The following is a 24,879-nucleotide window of genomic DNA, read 5'->3' as shown; positions in this document are numbered from 1 at the left end:
CCCCACATGCACATTTTTAATGAAAAACTTTATTTCAGAATAATTTCAGACTTACAGAAAAGCTGCAAAGATGATACAGAGTTCCTAGAATACCTCTTCACACAGTTTCCCCTAATGTTAGCATCTTATATGATCAGGGCACATTTGTTACAATTAAGAAAACATCATTGATGTTCAATGATGTTCCGGGATCCAACCCAGGGTACCACACTGCAGTTAGACCAGGTACCATCTATTTCTAGTCCTTGTCATCACATTGTCCCAGCCCCCAGGTGCTCCTTCCTTTTCTGACCTATTCTCCAAAGTCCATTGTGCCACGTCTCTGCAGTGTCTTGTTCCTGTCCTCAGTGTGTTCTCTGATCTTTAAACCCCAGAGCACTCTGGTCTGGATCATATATTTGGAGTGTGGCATACACTGACCTGCATTATTATGTACCTTGTTTATATTTGTTTTCCAATTATCTCTTAAGGAAAAGATAATCCCTCATTCATTTTCTTATCCCTGGCACAAAGTTCTAGAACTATTCATTGAATCATAGGGGCCCAAGGTAACCACATTTATGGTTTATAACAAAAGAAATATAAATATAACTTGACAAGTTATAATAACAAATATTTATTGAGCATCTACCATATGTCAGACATATTACATGTAGCACTGTAGCTGATTCTTTTGAAATTTTACATGGCAAATATTACAATGAGCCCCATTTAGGGTAAGTCATTTGCCCAAGACTACACAATAAGAAAGAGTTGAACCCAGAGATCCTACTCAAGCATTATGACTCCAGAGCACACAAATTCCTTTACTACACAAAGTGCTTTTTGCCCCAGCAGAGATTTCAAGTCATTAGTCTACACTCGCGGCCTCCATTCAATACAATCTAGCCTGTCTTTAACGCTGAATACCTAGTATCCCCAGTAGCCAAAAGATGCCATTCTTTTTTTTTTTTTGGTACCAGAGATTGACCCAGGTGCACTTAATTAAGCCACATCCCCAGTCCTTTTTATGTTTTATTTTGAGACAGGGCCTCACTAAGTTGCTGAGACTGGCCTTGAACTTGGGATCCTCTTGCCTCAGCTTCCCGAGCTGCTGGGAATATAGGCATGCACAACCTCTCCGGCTCCACTGATACCATTCTTGAAAGTTTCAATTACTTTCTTCTTACCAGTTCCATTGTCCTTATAATTTGTCCTGTGACATTTTTACTCTGTACATCGGTTTGGGATTTGGAAGCTATTTTTCATTGTGTCCTTTCTCTCTTCTTTCTGTTGGCAGGGACTTTGCATCCTTGTGCTGAGCATTAAAACTTGAACATTATAGAACACAACAACCATTATTGTTTTTCTCTTTGTGATGGTATTTTCAAAGTCTGACATTTTTATTTACTTAAATTGACACATAAAATTTGTATATATTGATGGGGTACTATGATATTTTGATGCATGTATACTTTGTGTAATATTCAAACCAGGGTCTCTGGCAACCAGTATTCTACCTTCAAATTCTAGGAGATCATTACTTTTAGTAATTACATTCCACATTAGTAAGCTCATGTAATACTAGTCTTTCCGTAATTGACTTTACTCCCTATAATGCCCTCCAATTCCATCCATTTGTTGCTAATGTCAGGATTTCATCCTTTTTAAAAACTGAATAGTGTTCCACTGTGTACCTGTAAAACATTTTCTTTATCCAATCATCAGTTGGTGGACACTTAGGTTGTTTCCATTGATGGCCAAAATTTTTTTAAATTATAAAAGAAGTTTATGCTCATTAAGAAATTCAAACATAAATATGTAAAGTGAAAAACACCTTCTTTTATTTTTTTTCCTACCCATTCCTCAAGGACAGATTGCTTTAAAATGTGGCCCTGGCATAGAATATTTAAAATTATAAATACTTTTAATTATAAAACAAAATATAAGATTCATGATTTTAAAAGTTTTCAGCTGAAAATTGGGTGCATTGTTGCATGCCTGTAGTCCCAGCTGCTCAGGAGGCTGAGGCTTGATGACTACTTGAACCCAGGAGTTCAAGATCAGCCTGGGTAACACAGTGAGACCCAAGTTCAAACAAAACAAAGCAACAACAAATTTTAAAACTTTCCAATTATGCAGAATGTTCAGTCAGCTTTTTCACGGTTGTGACAAAAAGATCTGACCAGAACAATTTTGAAGGAGGAAAAGTGTATTTGAGGGCTCCCAGTTTCAGAGGACCTAATCCATAGAAGGCTGGCTCCATTCCTCAGGGCTCGAGGTGAGGCTGAATATCATGGCGGAAGAGTGTGGCAGAGGGAAGCAGCTCACATCATCAGGAAGCAGAGAGAGTCTCCACTCTCCAGATACAAAATATATACCCCAAATCCACGTCCCAATTCCCACCTCCTCCTGCCACACCCTACCATTTCAGTTACCACTCAGTTAATCCCTATCAGGAGATTATCACTGATTGGGTTAAAACTCTCACAACCCAATCATTCCTCCCCTGAACCTTCTTGCATTGTCTCACACGTGAGCTTTTGGGGGATGCCTCACATCCACACCATAACACAGAAGAATAAATACAAAAATAGAACCTCACTAAGGTCCCCTTCCTAGAAGAAACCTCTGTGAAAGTTACAAAACCTGGAGAAGTTTTCTCAACTTTTGTTTGTTTGTGGCAGAAGTAGACTCTTGGCCTACTTTGTGGCCTGAAGTGCCCAGGTATTCCTAGACCTCTACTGCCTTTGATGCTGCCATTCTTTTTTTCCACATTCTAGCTAACCTTGTTTTCTAGACACTAACCAATCACTTTCTTCTTTTTTAGGTTTTTTCTTTCTAACCCCAAACAGTGACATATCTGAAATTTCTGAGTTTTTTTCCCTCTAAATCTTTTCATCTTCAAAAAGTTGATTCATTCTCTAAGTGGGCCGCCATCTTCCCTAGACTCTACCTCTTGCTTTCAAACTTCTTTTTTGAATTTCTCAACCCACACTCATTCCTTAGCCTGTTGTGATCTGACACACACCCACCATTCCAATAAAATTACATTTAAAATTCCTGAGGCATCCCTTCATCGCAGAAATTCCCTTAGCCCTCTACCGTCTGAGCTGTTGGTACCATGAAATTTCTTTTCTTCAAAAGTCACTCTCTTCCTGGACTTAGAGACATTGCAAACTCCTAACTCTTCCTGTCTTTAGGATCAGCACCTCCCCTACCCCACTGCTGCCCTCCAGGGTCCTTTGTTCCCTGCCTCTGTCTTGCCCTTGGATACCTCTAACTCCAACTGTCCAACATGAACCAACCTTGCTCAAAGCCAGTTTCCCACTTCCAACTATCTGCTGGACATTTTCACAATGTTACTGCACAGGCAAGATGACAAAACTCAACAGACATCCTCCTCACATCTTTATTTCTAATGGCACTGCCACTCTTTGGCCCAACAGGGCAGTGTATGGGTCATTTTTCTCTCCATCGCTCTTTGAATTCTACTGCCACCTCGTGTTTTCTTCCTTGGTCTATCTAGTTCCATCCAGCTTCCAGCTTCTTGATCACGCTTTTATAGCCCTCCACTTCACTCATCTTCATTCCACTTCTCTCATCTTCATTCCCCTTCATTGTCTATACACCTGCAAATCTCCAGGTAAGTCTTCCACAAAGCCTGGCTCTTACCATGATTATTTCCCTGCTCAAATTCTCCAGTGACAAGACCCTGTATGGGAGTGACAGACAAATTCCATGACATGGTTTTGGAAACCCTTATACAACCATTCTTAAACAGTTTTTGGTTAGGATCCATGTTTACTTTCAAAAATTAGTAAGGAAGCTGAGCATGGTAGGGTAAACCTGCAATCCCAGTGAGTTGGGAGGCTGAAGCAGGAGGATTGCAAGTTTGAGGCCAGCCTCAGGAACTTAGTGAGACCCTCAGCAACTTAGCAAGATTCTATCTCAAAATAAAAAATAAGAAGAACTGGGAATATTAGTCAGTGATATTGCATCCTTTCAATCCCCAATACTGCAAAAAAAGAAGAAAGAAAGAAAGAAAGAAAGAAAGAAAGAAAGAAAGAAAGAAAGAAAGAAAGAAAGAAAGAAAGAAATTGAGAGATTTTATTTATATGGGCTATACCTATCACTCTGTTAGAACTTAAGACTGAGGAAACCTTAAAAATATATATTTATGTATATTAAAATAAAGTAACAGACCAATTGCATGTGAAGATAAATACAATATTTTATGAAGAAAATTACTATTTTCCAAAAAAAATTCAGTCAGGAGTTGCCATGGCTTTGCACTTTTAGAAATCTCTCCCTGTGACTTAATAGAAGACAGCTACATAGCTTTTATCTGCATCTGTACTCAATTCACTGTGAAATTACATGCTTTGTAACCCCTAGAAAAATTCCCTTGTATGTTTACAAGAGAAGGAGAACAAAAAGTCAAAGAATGTCTTCCAATTATTGGGTAAATAGTTTTGATCACATGGAGCCTTTGAAAGGATTCCACCTCTTGAGAATTACTGCTATACCCTTCTCTCTCAATGCTCCTTACAAACTTCACACTCCAATTAAATCAGACCACCTATCGCTTTTTAGATATCTATCCCATTAGCATATTCACATTTTCATAGCTATCCTATGAATTAAGTACCACAATCAAACAATTCTACTTGTATATTGGGAGTTCAGTATGGTATGTCCAGGACATAGAAATTTAGTGGGAAAAAAAAATGAGAAATTTCCTCTGATTTACCAGAAAGTAGTCAGCACTGTGAATCAAGGAACTCAAATGCTTAATGATAATTCCATAACTAACTTTTTATGCTACCTTGGACAAATCATTTAATGTCTTGGTTCTTGGTGCTTGTATTTATAAGCAGAAGAAATTAAATACAATGTTACATGTATCCCATTTGTTTACAATAAATAAATAAATAAATAAATACAATGTTTTCAGGGAATTGTTCCAGCTCTAAAACCACCAGGGAGTTGGAATTAAATCACTTGTCATCTATTCTGAAGAAGTAGGAAATACTTATACTTGTCACTTACAATCTTTTATATTTTCTCTCTATCTCCCTCTAAGTTAACCATAAACTGCTACCTTCTTGTGAGTGCATACAAATCAGGTTCTCTGCAGTCTTGAAATGGTTTTGAGAAAAAACCCACTAGACCTTTCTTGAGTCTCTTGAGTCAGTAGGTAGTTTTGTTTAATTTTGGAATACATTTCTAATACATTTCATGAAGTATAGAAAATTTTTAGTCATATCTCTTTTTTCAGGGTCTTTAATGAATCATCACATATTAAATGACCCATTCTTCTTGTTCATTTGTCTTAACATTTTTACCTTTGTGTTTCTGTTGGAATACGTTGCACTGAGATGTTTTCAGAGTTTTCTGCACAGTCAGCTCTTCTACTATTCTCAAGTGTATTTTTTAACCTCAGTCATTGTGTTATTCATCTCTAGTAGTTTTTTTTTTAATCTCTTTTGAGTCTCTTCTTAACATGTTTGTTTTTCACTATCTTCTTCATCTGGAGGATATTTGTAATAATGGATTAACATCCTTATCCACTAATTCTATAATCAATTTCATTGTATTCCTCCACATCGTAGATCCTATTTTGCTTTTTCTTTGGCATATTTTTCTCCTAGAAATTTTAATTGTATACCAGGCACTGAAATTCATATTGTTGCATGCTGGATATTTCTTTATTTCCTTAAATATTCTTGGACTTTGTTCTGGAATGCAGTCGAACAACTTGGGAATGGGTGACCCTTTTAAAGCTTGCTTTTATGCTTGTGTAGGTAGGACCAGAGTAGCGTTTAGTCCAGTGTTACTATGGCCCGTTACTGAAGCGGTGCTTTTCAGAGAACTCTATCTGCTGCCCTATGTAGTGAAAGGTTTTCCCATCCGGCTGCCTTAGTCTCGCACGTGATCTCTGGGGATTATCCTTCTGTTCCTTCCTGGTTATGCTTTCTCTGGCTGTCAGCATATGCCTGCACTGATCAAAATGTACATGAAGACTCCAGGGGAATCCTTTGCAGGCATCTGGAACTCTCTCTGTTCAAGTCCTTCTCTGTGCAACAATCTTTCTAAAACTTGGCCTCACAAATTCTCACTGTCTTGGCCTCCCTCAATCCTCAGCTCTATGCCCTAATTCTGGGTGCCCACCAGGCTCTGCTTGGGTTTTTCCTTCCTGCACCACGATCTGGAAACTTTCTATATGCTCCAAGTTAGAGAAATTCTAGGGCTTACTTTGTTAATTTCCCTTCACTGTTTGTGCTGCCTACTGTGCAATGTCAGAAAAAAAAAATTGTTTCCTACTTTACATTCGCTTTAAAAATTTTTTTTTAATTTGTTCTAATTATACCTTCACTTTTAGTAAGTTTTAAAGTTTTCTTTTTCACATTTGATCCTTGATGGATCTGGAATTGATTTTTCTTTTCAAAGGTGTATAGTAGATGTTATGAACTGAATTGTGCCTACTCCCCCCAAAAAGTTAATATGCTGAAGTCCTATCCCCTAATGTAACTGTATTTGGAGAGAAGGCCTTCATGGAGGTAATTAAGGTTAAATGAGGGCTTTAGGGCAGGGCCCTGATCCAGCAGAACTTTGGCCTTACGAAAAGAGAGTGAGATATCAGGAATGCCTGTGGGCAGAGGAAAGGAAAGTCCATGTGAGGAAAGAGGAAAAAGAGATGTCTGCAAGTCAAGGAAGGAAGCCTCACCAGAAAACCATCTGCCAGCACCTTGATCTAGGACTTCCAACTGCCAGGACTCAGAAAATAAATACCAAGAAACCCAGGTACTTGTTATAGCAGCCCTAGAAGGCTAACACAGTAGGGATCCAATTTCACTTGTAGACAACTAGTTATCTTAACATGTTATCGGTAGTCACGGGTTTTCTCTACAGAACTGCAATACAACCTCTGCCATGTAAATATTGCCTGATTTCTGAGCTCCTTATTCTGTCCCACTGCTCAGTTTTTTTATTTTTACACCAAGACAATACTCTCCTAATTATTAGAATATTCAATGTTTCGGTATTTAGTGGGCAAGTGCATCTCTCTTTCTCTCTTATCATGTACAAATAATTAGAACAAATAAAATAAAAATTTTAAATAAATTAATTTTAAATAAATTAAAAATAAAGCGTATAAGAGTATGGTAATTCCTGCCACTTTGCTCTTCTGTATCCATTTTAAAACCAGTTTTCCAATTATCACAGAAAGCACCTTTGGGATTTAATTGCACTGCATTCAAAGTGTAGGTCAATTTGGGGACTACTACTATTGTCTTTCTTTTCATGAATATGGTCTTTTTTCAATATATTGAAACATTTTTCAATACCATTTTAACATTTTTCAATACCATTTTATAGGTTACCCATAAAGGTCATGCACATTTTTTGTGAGATTTGTTTTTGAGTACTTTTTTGGTATTTAGAATCTATTTTCCATTTATCACAGATATAGATAGATAGATAGATAGATAAAAGTGAAATGATTTTTGTGTATTTATTGTGTGTGTGTGTGTGTGTGTGTGTGTGTGTGTGTGTGGTGCAGGGGATTGAATCCAAATGCTAAGCAAGCACTCTACCACTGAGCTTTACCCCCAGCCCTGTGTTTATCTTTTGGTTACTTACTTTGCCAAATTCTTAATTATGATAGGTTGACTGTAGATGTATATCATCTGTGAAAGTGACCGTTTTTGTTCCTTCTCTTTTGCCCTGACATCTATTATTCCGTTCTTTGTGCTTTTTGTACTGACTTAGGACATCTAATACAGTGTTGAGTAGAAGGGGACATTTTTGTGTTATTCCTGGTTTTAAAGGGAATGTTTTCAATATCTCTCACTAAAAATGATATTTTATTTAAGTTTGGGGTAGTTACCCTTTATCAGGTCAAGACAATTCTGTTCTGTTTCTAAATTGATAGGAGTTTTTAATTTAAAAAAATGAGCAATATATTCATAAAATTTCTATCCTACATCTGTTGAAATGATCATATGGTTTTTCTCCTTTAATATATTTTGTGGTAACTGACATTTATGGATTTTCTAATAATAAACCATTCTGACATTCTTTGGATAAACACACAACTTAGTCAAGATGTGTTTTTTGTACATGTTAGATTCAGTGTGCTAATATTTTATTTAGAATTTTCATGTTCCTATATTATACTGACCTATAATTTTCTTTTCTTGTATCATTCTTCTAGTTCTAGTATCAAAGCTAAGCTTGTCTCATAGAATGCATTCCCAACTTTTTTTTTCTTTTTATAGTTCTCTGTGAGTTTGTGTTTATGAAAGATTGGAAGTAGTCACTTCATAAAGTTTACTAAGATTTGCATATATACACATACATGTTTATTTTGCATTGGTTTGGTGATATATTTTTCTAAGAATTTATGTATTTCATTCTTATTTCCAAATTTAAATTGACAGCTTATTTATAGTACCCTTCACTGTTTTTATCACCATGGAAACAACAGAGATGATGCCCTGTCTTCAATTCTAACTTTGCTCAGTTGCCTTGTCCCCTTTTCCTTGATCAGTCTTACCAGAGATTAATTTTTTAGTTAATATTTTCAAAGAACACCTATGGTTTTGCTGCTTTTCTCTTTTGCATTTTTTCTAATTTGTTGATTTCTGCTCTTATCTTTATCATCTTCTATCCACAGGCTTATCCTACTGTTTCTAATTTGCTAGCTATATTAACTTTCAATCTCTTTTCTTTTCTACAATCCTTCCTGAAAGTGCCATTTCTACCTCATTCCACATGTTTCCATATGTCCAAATTTTGAGAGTCAAGATAATTCATTTCTAAGTGCTTTTAAATTTAAATTTGATTTATCATTAGACTGTGCTTTAGCAGCTTACTAATACTTTCTAAGTACACATGGATTTTATCTTTTTATTATTAATATTATCTCACACATTTTTAGGATTGCTGTTCAATTTGGAAAACCCTGAGCCACATTCTTTCAGGATGGGCTTTAAGATTTCAGGGAATTTCAAGATTTCTAGCATAGTACTAAACTTAAAGTCTTTGAATTGACAATACTCAATAACTAGTTCATCATGGGAGACTGATAAACTCATTTAGAAGAACATTATGAATTTTATGGTGTCTTGGATGATGTCAGAATTTTGTCCAATCCAGGAAGTATTTTATATTTTTCCTAATTATATGCAATATTCCCTTCACTAATTGTATTATCAAATAATACAGAAAATGTTTTATTTTTTTCTGTTTGAAGTGGATCTGTTTTTCTTAATGAATCATGGCTATTGGTATGATCTGAATCTTTGTCAAAATTTGACAAAATAATTTTTATTGGTTTTATAATTTATTTTTATTACCTTCACATTTTAATAGTTTTAACTGAGTTTTCTTCTATTGTTTAATCCATGAATTTAAAGATGACAAAATGAATTTAATGATGTCCAAATCAGGTATTTTTAATGTTCCAAAATGTCTGCACAGACAACACATAAAATGGCATAACTGGCTGTATCAGTTTTTTAAATAAACATTTTATATCTGTTTTGGATTTAGATCCTGTTCCAAATCCTTGAAAATACGGATTAATGTCCTTAAAATGTAAGATTTGAACAGCCGTTAAGACGCACAGACCGTGTGGATACACTGACTTTACTTTTTTTTTTTCCTAAAGTTCTGTTAATGACTTTTACTATTTATTTTTTTTACAGACTGCATTTTGATTCATTGTATACAAATGAAGTACAACTTTTTGTTTCTGTGGTTGTACATGATGTAGATTCACACCTTTCGTGTGATCATACATGTACATAGGGTAACGATGTCTGTCTCAGTTCACCATCTTTCATAACCCCATTTGCCCCTCCATTTCCCTCTACATAATCCAAAGTTCCTCCATTCTTCTCTTCTAACTTTTCTTTAAAGTCCAAGTTGGTTTGTTTTCATTTGCTAGGACTACCATAACAAAATACCACAGAGCAGGTGTATTAAACAACAGAAATTTATTTCCTTGGAGCATGGAAGTCCAAGATCAAGGTGTCAGCAATTTGGTTTCTCTTAAGACCTCTAGCTGCTGGTTTCTCTCATAGCCTTTCTTCGTGGCTTGAAGATGGCCATCTTCTTCAGGGACCCCTTTGTGTGTCCTCTTGGGGTCCTTCCTCTGTGCATGCACACCTCAGAGTCTCTTTCTATGTCCTAATCTCCTTTTACAAAGACGCCAGTCAGATCAGATCGGGGCCAGGCCTAGCAACTCCACTTTAATTTAGTCACCTCCTCAAAGACCTTCATCTCCAAATGCAGTCACATTTGAGGTACGGGGCTTAGGGTTTCAATATTTGAATTCGTAGGGACATGGACAGCCCACATACTCAAAGTAGTTCATTTACGGAACAAGTTGAAAGACACATACCTTTTGCAAAACACTGATGAGATTAAAAGAACAAGCCTCACCCAGCACATCTGCAAATTTTCTAATGTTTTAAAGTCATTTTGTATCATCTTGTCTGACTTTCGCAGTAGCATTGTCCCAAGACTGACAAGGACTATCTTTCAGTGGCAGGTTAGAATTGTTTAGAATTCACTTTGTTGAGGAAAGGAACAGAAAGATAATTTTTGATTGGCCAAAAACAAAAACAAAATACAAAAAAATTAAAATAGCTCCTAGAAATTTCTATCGAAATTGTGTCAAACAATAATCTCCTTCTGATTAGTATTTGTCACATCTGGTACAGAATCTACAAGAAAATAACAGTATTTGTCATTTGGTTAATTAATAAAATTTGCTGTTTCACTTTAAACATGTTTTCACTAATTCTTCATAAACTGTTTTGGATTAATAAGTCATTATTTAGTGTTTTATTTTGACATGTTTTCATGTGCCCGTTGTGGGGGGCGGGAGGATGAAATTCAGCAATTGGTTTGATAAAGTCCATGGCATTTCCAATGTTCAAAGTATACTGTTTCATATCTTCTTTCACTTAAAATTTAATAACCACAACTTTTAAAAAACTGGATCTTCTTCTTCGTCCACTCATCTGTCCACTGCATCTTTATTTGACTTAACATGTAATGCAGGTGAACTTGCTTTCTTTTGCTCTGTGAAACCCAAATGACTTGGCCTGGGGGTGGTTCTCGAAGCAAACCTGTCGGAAAATCTGTCTGATGTAAAAACTGTCCATTTTGTTGAAACAGTTTACAAACAATATATGTAACCTTTAGTCTTGAAGTAAGCTGTCCAGGATTTCACAACAAACAGTTCCTCTTCCTTCTGATCGGGGTCAATAATCCTGCCACGATATTAACATCACCTGTCAGTAATGGGAGTCGCAGGGAGAGCCCTGGGGACAAGCAGTTTATAACTCAACAGGACCCTTGCTATGTGCCCTGGCAACAGTGGGACCTCCAACATCGACGAGCCAGAGTTGTGGGAATGAGAACGACAAAATCCCAAAGGGATCACTGGGAACAATGGTAGACGGGGCCACTATTCTTCCAGCCCTTGATTTCTAGGCCCATGTATTCTTCCTACTGGGGGTGTAGCTTAGCTCTCAGATTAAGTGCATCTGATGTATTCTGGAAAGAAGTACCTAGTTCTTCCAGATTATTGTCTGAGAGCTGGTATTGATGGTGTACCTATAAAAGGTCGTTCCAATCTTGCTCAAGGCTAGCTACTTCTGGACAAGGGCATGCAACTGGTGGATCCCATGGCTGCAGGTTTTGGGATCCCTTTTCATACCCCCTTTACCGTGAAGAGAGTCTCCTGGTTGTATGTAATGTTTTATGGGATTCTGTGCTTGTCTGAATCATTGTCCTGCAAGTTTGTTTCCCTCTCCTGAGACATTTTCCAATCCTTACCACTAGAATCTTTAGCTCTTGAGCTGTTGGGCATTCCACCTATTATCCAGGGTGTTGCCCTCTTGGTATGAGGACATTCCCAAACCTCTATCTTAACTGCCCTTTTATGAACCACTCTCAGTAGCATTTGCATTAGTTCCGGTGAACTGAGTAGATGTCAGGATGGGATTAGATGTACATGAGGAGAGCGTTTCAAGATGGCGGACTAGAGGGTGGCTGCATTTCATGTTGCTCCAGGACTCAGGATTCAAGAAGATGAGGTTTTGAGAGACTTGGAACCAACTCAAAGCCGCCGGGGCTGGTTGGGGGAAGATGTATATGAGTCCTAGTGTTGTTTTCCTGGCCTCAATCTAAACTTTCCTCAGGGCCTCAAAATCTTTCATAATCTTTTCTCAGCCTATCTGTTGAAGTGCATTTCTTATACCAACCCATAATGAACCTTTTATATCAAACACCTACCTCATTCCATACTGCCTACCCTGTGCCAATTCCTACTTCTGAAACTTAGCTCAACCTTCTCTTTCCTAGAGTGTCAACACTTGCCCCTTCTACCTCCTCATTCCACCTTTCCTAAAAGAACAGGACATCTCCACACCTGTCAGAAGCTTTTCTCAAATTGTCTGGCGCACACCAATCTCTCCCTTCTCCAAGCCACCCCGCAGTTCATATGAACTTCTCTCTACTTACTGGTTCTGTGTTCTTTCCCAGTTTGGTGGTCTCAGCTCACTGAGGGCAGGAGCTGGGTGTGACTTTGTTGTGCCTCCCCCCACCCCAGTATTTTGCACCTTTCTTAAGAGTTCTCCTGAGTTTCCTCTGAAGTGAAGTTGATGGAAGAGGGCATTGGGAGTTGTAGTTCATCTAGGCTGTTAGAGCAAGGTTTCTCAAATGGTTCTGATCAGAAGACTTTATGAGAATACTTGTTAAAGACAAATTCCTGGAACTCCAACAGACCTTCTGAAAACTCTCCAGGGGAGAGAAGAAATTTCTTGGTGTCGTTGACCCCCAGGACCAGATGGTTGAGTTAGTCATTGGTATATGCCAGTTCCTCCTTGTATATAACTTATTTTCTCATCCTCAAATGCCCTTCCCTCTCCTCCTCTGTTCACAGGCAACCATTTTATTGTTTGTATGTGTTACCTGTTTTGTTTTCTATGTGTTTTTGCCATGTATGTATTGTCCTGAATAAACATACTTTAAAATTTATGTCAAGTTATGGCGCTCTGTCTATTTCTCCTTCTGGCTTTCCCCCCTAGCTGCCATGTTGTGGGTCCATCCACGATGCTATGTGTACATTTAATTCATTGTTTCCGACTATCTGCAGAGCATTCCTTGGTGAGCATTTATCACCCAGGAATAGATCCCGAGGTGATCTCCAACTTCTCACTATGACAAACACTATAGCAACACACAACCTCATTCTTTTTCTAGACGCTGAAATGATCCTTCTTATTTGGTAAGATTATTATTTATTTAGTGAAGGCTGAGCAGAGTTATCGAATACAGATGAAAGGGTTGGGGGCAATTCTCAGGCTTTCCAAATCACTGGTGGATGCCAGTCCTGAAAGAGGGCTGACAATCCAATAGTTTCTCACCAAAGATGATAACACTACAACACAATATTTATTTTTAAGATGCTAGCTTTAATATGCTTAGTAGCCCCAACAAATGCCAGGTAATTTATAACAAAACTTGTAAAAAAAAAAAAAAAAGATGATGATTCTTAGCTTTAAGCTTCCTTTTATTTGGACTCAATTATGGGAACGCTCTAGTGGCACCCTTGAGACAACTCCGACTCAAAAGAGAGTTTTGCAAAGGAGAGTGATCTCCCAAAAGCACCTCCTGAGGACAGTCCAGCCTGAGTATCAATCAGACCCAGTTTGCAGTCATCAAACGCACGTAAGCAGAAGCCCGTTGTCATGCACCGTGGTGCAAGTATTTTTAAAAGCTGAGCAAGGCAGAGGCTCGCACATCAGTTCTGGCTGGCTTCAATTTGTTGCCTGGAGCTGTACTGCAGAACCTCTGATGTATTGCCAGAGGGGTCACGGGAGGATTGTGTCTTTGCTCAAAGGTACTCTCACCTTCTTGACTCTGCCCATAAGTCACAGCCCTGAAATGCAGCTATTGGCAAAACTACTCCAGCCGCCCAGGGCTTCTTCTGACAAGTCCCTCAGATCTTCTGCCATCTATCTAATAACATGTGGGGAAAACATATATATCTCTTGAAATAACAAGCATAGCACCAAGACTGCGGAATCTAGGTAAGCCAAGAGGTTAAAATAAGTCATAAGAACAACTTAATGCAGCAGTTTCACGTCTCCCAAGAACAGTCCTTGTTTACCTGGCTCAAAAATGTTTTTAAAAAATTATAATCGGTTATTATTAAAAAAGGTAAATGAGAATAAATTGCAGGTTCCTTATGTAGATTGTGTCACAGGAGTGCAAGTGGTGTCCAAATTTCAGTCTGCCCTCGGCCTGGCCCAGGGCTGGAGAAGGGGCACATTTTTCAGTGCCCAGAGGGGCACCGTTTTCTGATTCGTCAATCACAAGAAGACATATTTTTGCAAAGCTCACCCAGAGGGATTTGGATGAGATTTCCATTCCTTCTAAGAGGCACTTTGTGTCCTTGCAGTGGCCCCGCAGGGAGGGACATTGTGCCATTGTATTTTAAGCCTCAGTGACAGACCCAGCGAATGACAGGGTGATGGGCAATAAAATACAAGTTTGTTGAACTGAATGTTTATCCAACTGGGAGTTGTGGCTTTAAAATCCTGACCTTTCCCTCACACTAAAGCTGAGAAATCCATTTTACCTGCCTCCCCAGCTTGAGGGTTAGTTTGCTTTTTAAGGGTGGGAATCGTTTATCCATTTCCTTTATGATCCCCAAAGCAGTGGGTATAAGCTTAGGCCTACAGCAGGTATTCAATAAATATTGGCGAATGGCTTGTTCACATAAAATTGAGGTTTGTTTAAAAAACCTGTATCATAAGTCCTCTGCCAAATGAGAACTGCTAGAACGCACTTGCAGAGGATCCCCTTTCCAATAGCTTTTGACACAGAACTTTGGAATCCCTGAAGGCAAATTTTAATTTATACATGTGTGCAAGAGAGACTACCCTGAAGGTAGTCAGGTGTTTCTTAACACAGGTGAGTCAAACCTGGCAGTGGGTGCAAAATAATACCTGGTTCTCTTAAAGAGACCAAATTTCTCCAGAACTAGAGGTACAAAGTGAAGTTATTCCCTTTCCTTATTTCCTAGTGCTCAACTCAAATGTAGACTTCTTGTGTTTACAGGCAAACTATAGGGCCTAATTGGTTTCTGATTCCATCTAACCTTCCTAGAAAGAATACATTCGAGCATTTACAAATAGAAACTAAAATAATATGCTGCCCCTGCTGCCCTTCCTCATTTTCTTAGAGAAATTATCCATTGGAGAGAGACAAAGAGAGAAAGAGAGAAATGCTCTAAAAAGTTAACACTGGATCTCTATGGATGGTGAAGTACTCACGTTTTCTTCCTTTCAATTGTCTAAATCGTCCACAATTTTTAGAAATGGCAGATTTTAATGGGAAAATGATTTGTTAAAAACTATCATGATATATATGTAATCAGAACAATGAGAAATTATACTCCATTTATGTATGATTTATCAATGCACAAATGCATTCTACTGTCATGTATAACTAATTAGAATAAGTGTTAAAAAAAAAAAAACTATCACAGTTTCCTATTCTCTCTCAGCACTTAGGTGGACTAATCTGGCCTGATTAGAATCTTTCCCTGAGATTTTTTCCATTTGGAGCTGTGGGAGATGAGGATCTTATCTCTAGAATCACACAGTTAGGAGGAGTATTTTAAAATAGTGAATATGGTGCTGCTTAGAAATGTCTTCCCTGATAAATGGAGAAAGCTAGGTATATAAGGAAGAATAATAATAAAGCATAGGCAAAGAGATAATCCAGCCTTTGGTCAGACAGCTGAATGTAATGTCCCTCCAATCTTTTTTCACTTTGGTTTACTCATGATTAATTATTAAAATATGTATTAAATAACTACTGTGTACTGCAAGCCAGAACTGATAAATGCTAAGTATGTAAGGGTGAGTAACATGTAATTTCTGGGGTTTTCATATACTTCTTAGGTAACTCTTGTTACTTTGAATAATAAAGTAAGTATACACACTGTGGTGACATATCTTAAAGTCCTACTACAATGCTGTCCTTTTAAAACATGATGAAACTAACTTTCTTCTCTTGGTCAAAATAGAGAGGCAACAACCAAATTTACCCTTCCACTTGAAACAAACAAACACCAGACAAAAGACACAAAATAATACTTTTTAAAAAGACACTGGAGATAATCCTTGAGACATAGGAAGTAAAAAGACAGGCCATGCAATTACCTTAGTTTACTGACTTGAGAGAAATTCCAGGTTGCAGCGTCAGAAGGACAAATCCAGAAGAAGCCTACCAGAGTCCCTGAGTTGAGGAGATGAAAATGAGGGCCTAAGCACATGACAATAGCTGGAGTTTATAGGACAGGCAACCGGAGAAGAGAATAGCATAGAGTGAAAAGTTCAGACACCTGCATGAATGTATATGAGGAAATCATCCACATCTGGGAAAGAAACTGCCAGAAAAGATTAGAAGAAACAGCATTTAGTAGTCACACAAAACTGGGGAAGTACCTATTCCCAATTAAAAAATCAATTATTCACACAACAGAAGGGTTTTATCTGACTAGTGAAAAATAATTATACCTGAACTAAGCAGTACTCTAGGCCTGTCTGGTAAATCTTAAAAGGATATCAACACCACCCTCACCAGTGAAACTATTCACAAGTAATGTATCTACATCATCAAATACACTTACAGAAATTTTAAAATACATTCTACATCCACAAGGTAGAATTCACATTGTCTGGCATCCAGCTGAAAATTACCAGGCAGTCATTGAAGCTGGAAAATATAACCCACAATGAGCAGAAAAAAATCCCTCAAAAGCAACTCAGAACTGACATAGAGGTTAGAATTAACAAAGCCATTAAAACAACTATTATAATTGTATTCTATATGTTTAAAAGATGAACTAGAGGCAAGGAAGATATCTAAACAAAATCGAACTTTTGGAGGTTAAAAACTACAATGTAGAAAATGAAAAAGGCACTGAAAAGAAAGAATGAGAGGGGGGCAAGAATGGAGGAAGGAGGGGCTGTATAGAAGGATAAGAGGGGTGGGAGGGGTGGGGGGAAGAAAAAAATATCAGAATGAATCAAAAACTATTACCCTAGGTAAATGTATGATTACACAAATGGTATGCCTCTACTTCATGTACAAACAGAGAAGCAAGATGTATCCCATTTGTTTACAATAAAAATGAATTTTTAAAAAACTACCTTTTTAAAAATAAAGGTCCAATAAAGATTGTGTAGATAAATAAACAGGAAATAAAAGAAAGAATGATATGGGGAATTCCAGAAGGAAAGATCAGTGAACTTGAAGATAGAGTAGCAATACAAGTTCTCCAAAATTAAAAAAAGACAATAAATAATAAAAAGAAAATAAACAGCACCAGTGCCTATGGGACAACTTCAAAAGGCCTAGTAGGTAGTAGAATCAGTTCCCAAACAAGGAGTGGGCAGAGAAAGCATGTGCTAGAGTTTGGATCTTGTGTTAGGCCCATGTGTTGAAGGCTCAGGCACCAGCCTGTGGTGGAACCTTTAGGAGGTGGGGCCTAATGGAAGGAAGTTAGGTCACTGAGGGTGTGCCTTTGAAGAGATATTGGGACCTGGCCCCTTCCTCTCACTCTTTGCTTCTGAGCTCTTAATAGGTGAACAGATCTCCTCTGTCACATACTTCCACCATGATGTTCTGTTCCACCCTAGGTTATAGTGCCAACTGACCATGGACTGAAAGCTTTGAAACCATGAGCTAAAACAACCTTCCTCCTCTTAAGTTGATTATCTCAGGTATTTTGACACAATAATAGAAAAAAGACTAACAGTTATAATGATCAAAACTTTTCAAATTTGATAAAAAATATAAACTCAGATTTCAGAAACCAAACAAATCCCAAGCACAAGAAGCACAAAGAAAACAATAGAAACACATATCAGGTGGTGAGACAGCACGGATTACCAACATCAGGAATGAGAATAACACTACTTCACATCCTACAGACATGAAAAGGATTATGAGAATATTACCATTTTATGCCAATGAATTTGACAACTTAGGAGAAATGGACAAATTCTTTGAAGATATTAGCCCGTCAAGCTCATTCAAGATGACATGAATAACACAAATATCTCTGTATCTAATAAAAAAGTAAATTTTTATTTAATCTCATCTCATGCTAAAGAAATTGTTATACCAAATCTACATGACTTGTTCCAGGAAATTGAAGGGGAGGGAATACTTTCCAACTTATCTGATGAGGCCAACTATCCTGATAGTAAAGTCAGACAAAGACCTTAAAAGAAAAGAAAACCACAGACTAAGGCACCCCATGATACTAAATGCAAAAATTCTGAACAAAATTTTAGCAAATTGAATCCAACCATATATATCTAAATCTACATCTACACACACACACACACACACACACACACACACACATACAGATGCATTCATAATAGATAATATGTAATGAAAAGGATGTTCTCCCAGTAACACAAAATTTGGTTTAATTTTAGAAAATCCATTAAGGAAATATACCACATTAACAAACAAAAATGTGATCATCTCAATGGATATAGAAAAAGTATTTCATAAAATCTAGCATTCATTTCTGATTAAAACTCTTGGCAAAGTAGAAACGGAAGTGAGCAGTATCATTCTGTTATAGAGCAACTATGAAAAAATCTATAGCTAATATAATTCCTAATGGTAAGACTTAATGCTTTCCCATTAAGATCATGGATAAGTTAAGGATACCTACTCTCACTATCTCTACTCAAAATTATATTGGAAACTCTAGCCAATGAAATCAGGCCATAGAAAGGAAAAGGAATCTAGATTATAAAGGATGAAGCCAACTCTCTCTATGGAGAAGACATCACTGTTTATGTAGAACTAAAGAGTGATTTAGCAACTTCAATATATGTAAGTCAGTTTTACGTCTACATTCTGGCAATGAACAATCAGTTACTAAAATTTTTAAAATAATATTTGCAATAATAACATTTTTTAAAATTAGGGTTAAATCTGAACATATATGCAAGTTCTATGCACTGAAAACTATAAAATGTTTTTTAAAAAAGTATAGTAGACCTAAACACATAGGAAGATACATCATATTCAGGCATCGAAAGACTCAATATTGCTAAGAAGTCAATTGTCCTGAAATTTCTCTATAGATTGATGCAATACCAATAAAAATCACAGTAGTCTTTTTTTTTTTTTCTATTAGAAATTGGCAGGGTGATTTTGAAATTCATATGAAGTCATAAAGCTCCTAGAAAAGTACGGGACTGGAGTTGTGACTCAGTGGTAGACTGCTTGCCTGGCATGTGTGAGGCCCTCCCTGGGTTTGATCCTCAGTACTACAAATAAATAAATAAGTTAAATAAAAGATCCATTGATAACTAAAAAATAAAAAATAAAGATCCTAGAAAAGCCAGCGTAATTTGAAAAAAGAACAAAGTTGGAAGACATTAAAAACTAGAATGATTAAGACAATGTGGGCCATAAAGATAGATATGTAGACCAAAGCAAGAGAATACAGATTCCATAAATAGACTCATATATATGTGAACAACTAATTTTTACAAAATATAAAGGCAATTTAGTGGAGAAAGGGTACTCTTTTCATTAAAAGGTACTAGGACAACTTGATATCTGTATGCCAAAAAAAAATACTTTGATTCATACCTCACACCTTATGCAAAAATTAGCTGAAAATATATCATCGACTTGAGTGTAAAACATGAAACCATGGAACATTTAGAGGAAAACATAGAAAAATGCTTTGTGACAGTGGGTTAGGTAGTATTCTTAGATATGACACCAAAAGTACTATTACAAATTGATAAAATAAATGGCAAAATTAGATGCCCCTTCAGTTTGAGAAGACCCTATTAAGAGAACGAAAAGACAAGTTACTGATTGGGGAAAATATTTGCAAAGCAGATATTTGGAATATTAATTTCCTATAGCTGCTGTAACAAATTACCACAACTTATTGGCTTAAAATAACACAACTTATTCTTGCACATTTTTGGAGGTCAGAAGCCAAAATGACTCAAAGGATGAACAGGAATGCTCCCTCCTGGAAGCCATAGGGAGGATCCGTTCCATGCGCCTTCCAGCTTGGAGAGGCCACCAGCATTCCTGCCTCCTGCTTTAGCACCCCAATCTCTGCTCCCGTCACCACATGCTGCCCTCTCCCATGGTGGCCCTCTTGCCTCCCTCTTGCAGAAACTCTTGTGATGACATGTTGGGTCTCCCAGATAATCCACAATAACCTCCCTATCTCAACATCCTGAATTTGAGTATGTCTGCAAAGTCCCTTTTGCCATACAAGGTAACAAGTTCATAGGTTCTGGGATTATGTCAGATAAAGAACTTATCCAGAAAACAAAGAACTATTGAACTTTCATAATAAAACAACCAAATTAAAAGGAGCAAGATTTCAACAGATTTGAGGAAGAAACAACGAAAACCAGACATACAGATGACAAAAAATACAAGAAAAGATGGCCATCATTATTAGACTTACACTTGTTAATGTGACTAAAATAGAGACTCATGATCATATCAGCATTGGCAGGGATATGGAATAACTGAAGCTCTCTGGTGGGAATGTAATATTGTACAACCACTGTGGGAAGAAGTCTAAAAATTAAGCATACACCTGTCCTATGGTTTGGTTCTTCCATTCCTAAGCATTTACCCCAGAGGAATGAAAGCACATGTGTATTTTGAAATAAATAGACACATTCTGAAATGACAGCATTCTATCTCTTGTACAGAAATGTTGCCAGCAGCTTTATTTGTAATAGCCCCAAACCAAAAAGATTACAGTGTCCAACAAAATGGGAATGGATAAATTATGGTGTAGTCATGCGATTAATCCTTTTCTGCAACAAGAGGAATAGGCTATTGATACATGCAACCACATGCATGAACTCCCACCCCCCAAATGGATGTAGACCATATACACACTACATGTATATAAAACTTTATAAAAATGCAAACCAAAAGCAAATAAAAATGCACAACAGGAAGCAGATCTGTGGTTGCTTAGGGAAAGGGAGAGAGCAGAGAGGCAAGAGGGAGGGACTAGAAAGGAACTAGGAAGAAACTTTTGATGCTAATAGATATGTTCAGTATCTTGATTGTGCTAATAGCTTCACAGGTATATGCATGTCAAAATTTATCAAATCTTGCTCTTTAAATAAGTACAGTTAATTGTATGTCATTCATACTTCCATAAAGATATTTTAAAAGAAAAAAAACACATAAGATAATAAAAATTAAGTCTATCTTGCATACTATTTAGGAGGATAAAGTTATTTACTAATGTAGCAAGAGAAAATTACTCCATGTTTGTTCCACCAACCTGTCAAGGGGTTCAGTGACATGGGTTTCCAGAGGGATGCTTTATTACAAAATTGTACCTAGTTACCTATTCCCAGTGATTAAATGGATTAATCTTTTGCTTGACAAGCTAAATACCTTTCATTCTGACACTCTTCTCTTATACTCAGTTCTTTGTACAAAAACCAAAACTACCTTCCATCTCAGCTGTAGCATTGGAGATGCTCAAGAACATCAAGAACAAAAGAAAATAGTCCCACTGAATAGAAAATTTAAAGGGCAATCGAAGAAGGCAGCTTTGCATAATTAAGAGGCTATCGATTTGTTGTCGTGCCATAAACCAGGTTTTCTATATTTTTTTTAGCAGTGTTTTCAATATTCTAAGCCTCATAAAGAAGACCAGGGTCTTGTATTTCCTGGTGCCACTCACCACACCTTGAACGCATCAGATGGAAGAAAGTGTAGTGACCAAATACAGTGGAGTCCACTGGTGGCAGGGGAACTTCGAACTAGTCACTTGATCTCTCTGGCACCCAGTTTCATTGTATATGGGGTTAATATTACTTTCCTAGGAAGGGTTGTTATGACCATCGATGAAATGAATACATCAAGAAAATGTGGTATATGTATACCATGTATATATAGAAGACTCAAAAATGAGTCTTCTACTCCTTCTCCTTCTTCCTTCATCCCTCTTCCCCTTTCTCCTCCTTTTTCTCCTCTTCCTCCTCCTTTCCCTCCCCTCCCCCTCCTCCTTCTACTGCTGCTCATAGACTGGAGAGCAAACCCAGGTCCTCCCATATTTGCTAATTGATTGCATCTAAGATATGACTTTAACAGATACCAGAACATAAACATCCCAAGTGTGTATGTGGACATCCTCCATAGACAGCAATTACTTATGCTGTCTATACTCAAATTTTTATTTTTATTGTTAAAAATTTAACTAATTTATTATTTTTGTTACTGGGGAAAGAATCCAGGGGTGCTTTACCACTAAGCTATATCCCAAGTCCTATTTTTTTTTTTTAAACAGAGTTTCATTAAGTTGCTTAGGGCCTTGCTAAGTTGCCCAAGCTGGGCTTGAATTTTCAATCGTCCTGCCTCAGCCTCCTAAATTGCTGGATTATAGGCATGCACCACTGCGACCAGTTGTACTCAAACTTTTAACAGTAATTTCTTCAGAATTAGAAGTTCATAGCTGGGTATGGTTGTACACATCTGTAATCCAGCTACTCAAGAGGCCTAGGTGAGAAGATCACCAGTTTAAGGTCAACCTGGGCAACACAGTGAGACCCTGTCTCAAAAAAAAAAAAAAAAGTTTATTATTTTTTTTAATGTCCAACGATGGTAAAATTTTAAGATGGATACTATTAAGGAAATTAGCCAAACACATTAAACACATGAGAACAAGCGATTGACTGTGTTAGTTAGATTTCCATCATTATAGCAAATAACAGATGTGATATCAACTTATAAAGAGAAAAAGGTTATTTTGGCTCACAGTTTTGGAGGTTCTAGTTTATGATCTGGCAGACCCATTGTTTTTAGCTCATCATGGTAGAATCATGTGGTGGAGCAAAACTGCTCACCTTACGACCAGGAAACAAAGGAAAGAAATAGAGAAAAGGGGCTCAAAGGCACTCCCCCAATGAACCCCACCTCTCCAAGATTGCACGGCCTCACAAAAGCACCATCCTGGAAAACAAGTCTAATACAGGCCTCTGGGGAACATTTAGGGGTAAAATCAGGATACAAATGGCAATCTTAGTTTTCTTGTTGCTTTGAAGGATGATTTCAAATGAAACATGCCAAAAAAAAATGATCAAATAGTGGTGGTATCATTTGAAGTAAGTATTTGGTCTTTTATGAATATGTTGGTAACCATTAATTTGAGTAAGAACTAATGCTTATTTGAGAAATATCAAACTCATTGTATTACAGACATTGTTTCTTTGACCTGATTCTACCTGTGTTTCAAGTAGCAACTGAAGAGTGGCAAATCATTTAAGATGTTTCTCAGGTGGCTTTGCCTATATAAATATTATAGTCATGTTATTTTTTTAAAAAAATTAGAGCATTATAGTTACACACAGTTGGGTTCATTTTGACAAAATCCCACATGCATGGAATTTGATTCATTGCATTTCAGTCTCTGTTCCCCACCATCTGTTTCCCTCTCCTTCTCCCTCCTCCTATTTTCCTTCCTCTACTCTATTGATCTTCTTTTGGCTCATTTATTTATTGATTTTTATCAGTGTTTTCTATGCATAGGTAAAGGTGGAATTTCCTATGGTATATTTATATATGCACATAATGTGATGTTAAATTTATCCTGCATTTCCTCCCTTTTCCCATCCCTCACCCCTCCCTCTTGATCTTCTTCACTGATACATTTCATTGATAAATATTTATGATATTTACCCCCACCACACATTTTTTGTCCCTTATTTTGCTCTAGCTTCCAGATATGAGAGAAAACATTCAACCCTAGATTTTCTGAGTCTGGTTTATTTCACTTAGCATGATCCTCTCCATTTCCATTCATTTATTGGCACATACCATTATTTCATTCTTTATGACTGAGTAAAACTACATGGTTATATATACCACATTTTCTTAATGTATTTATTTATTGATGGGCATCTAGGCTGATTGCATAACATGGCTATTATGAATTGCACCGCTCTAAACCTTGGTGTGGCTGTATTACTATAGTATATATACTGTGTACTACATAGTACAGTATGCTGATTTTAGTTCTTTTGGATAAATACTAAGGTGTGGATGACATGGTGGTTTCATTCCTACTTTTTTTGAGGAATCTTCAAACTGTTTTCCAGAGTGGTTGTACTATTTTGCATTCTAACCCACAATGTATGAGTACACCTTTTCCTCCAGATCCTCACCAGCATTTATTATTATTTATATTCTTGATAATTGCCATTCTGACTGAAGTGAGATAAAATCTTAGTGTAGTTTAGATTTGCAATCCCTGGTTGCTAGAGATGCTAATTTTTTTAAATTTTAAATGTTGTTTTCATGTATGCGTTGGCCATTTGTATTTCCTCATTTGAGAAGTGTCTGCTTAGTTCTTTAGCCCATTTATTGATTGGGTTATTTGTGGATTGGGTGTTCAGTTTTTCAAATTCTTTATATATTCTGGATATTAATAACCTGTCAGAAGAGCAGATGGCAAAGATTTTCTCCCATTCTGTAGGATTCCTCTTCATGCTTTTAATCATTTCCTTTGCTGTACAGAAGCTTTTTGTTTTGATAGCACTGCACTTATTGATTATTATTTTTATTTCTTGAGCTTCAGTTAAGGGGTCTTTTGAAGGAAGTTAGTGCCTGCCCCAATATGATAGAGTGTTGACTCTTTTTTTCTAGCAGTTGCAAAGTTTTTGGTCTAATTCCTAAGTTTTTGATCCATTTTGATTTGACTTTTTTGCAGGGTGAGAGATAGTGATCTAGTTTCATTCTTTTTTTTTTTTTTTGTATTGA

This window comes from Sciurus carolinensis, chromosome 10 (assembly GCF_902686445.1).
Source record: "Sciurus carolinensis chromosome 10, mSciCar1.2, whole genome shotgun sequence".
Classification (NCBI taxonomy): Eukaryota; Metazoa; Chordata; class Mammalia; order Rodentia; family Sciuridae; genus Sciurus; species Sciurus carolinensis.
The sequence above is the reverse complement of the archived record's forward strand: the minus strand, read 5'-3'. Positions refer to the sequence as shown.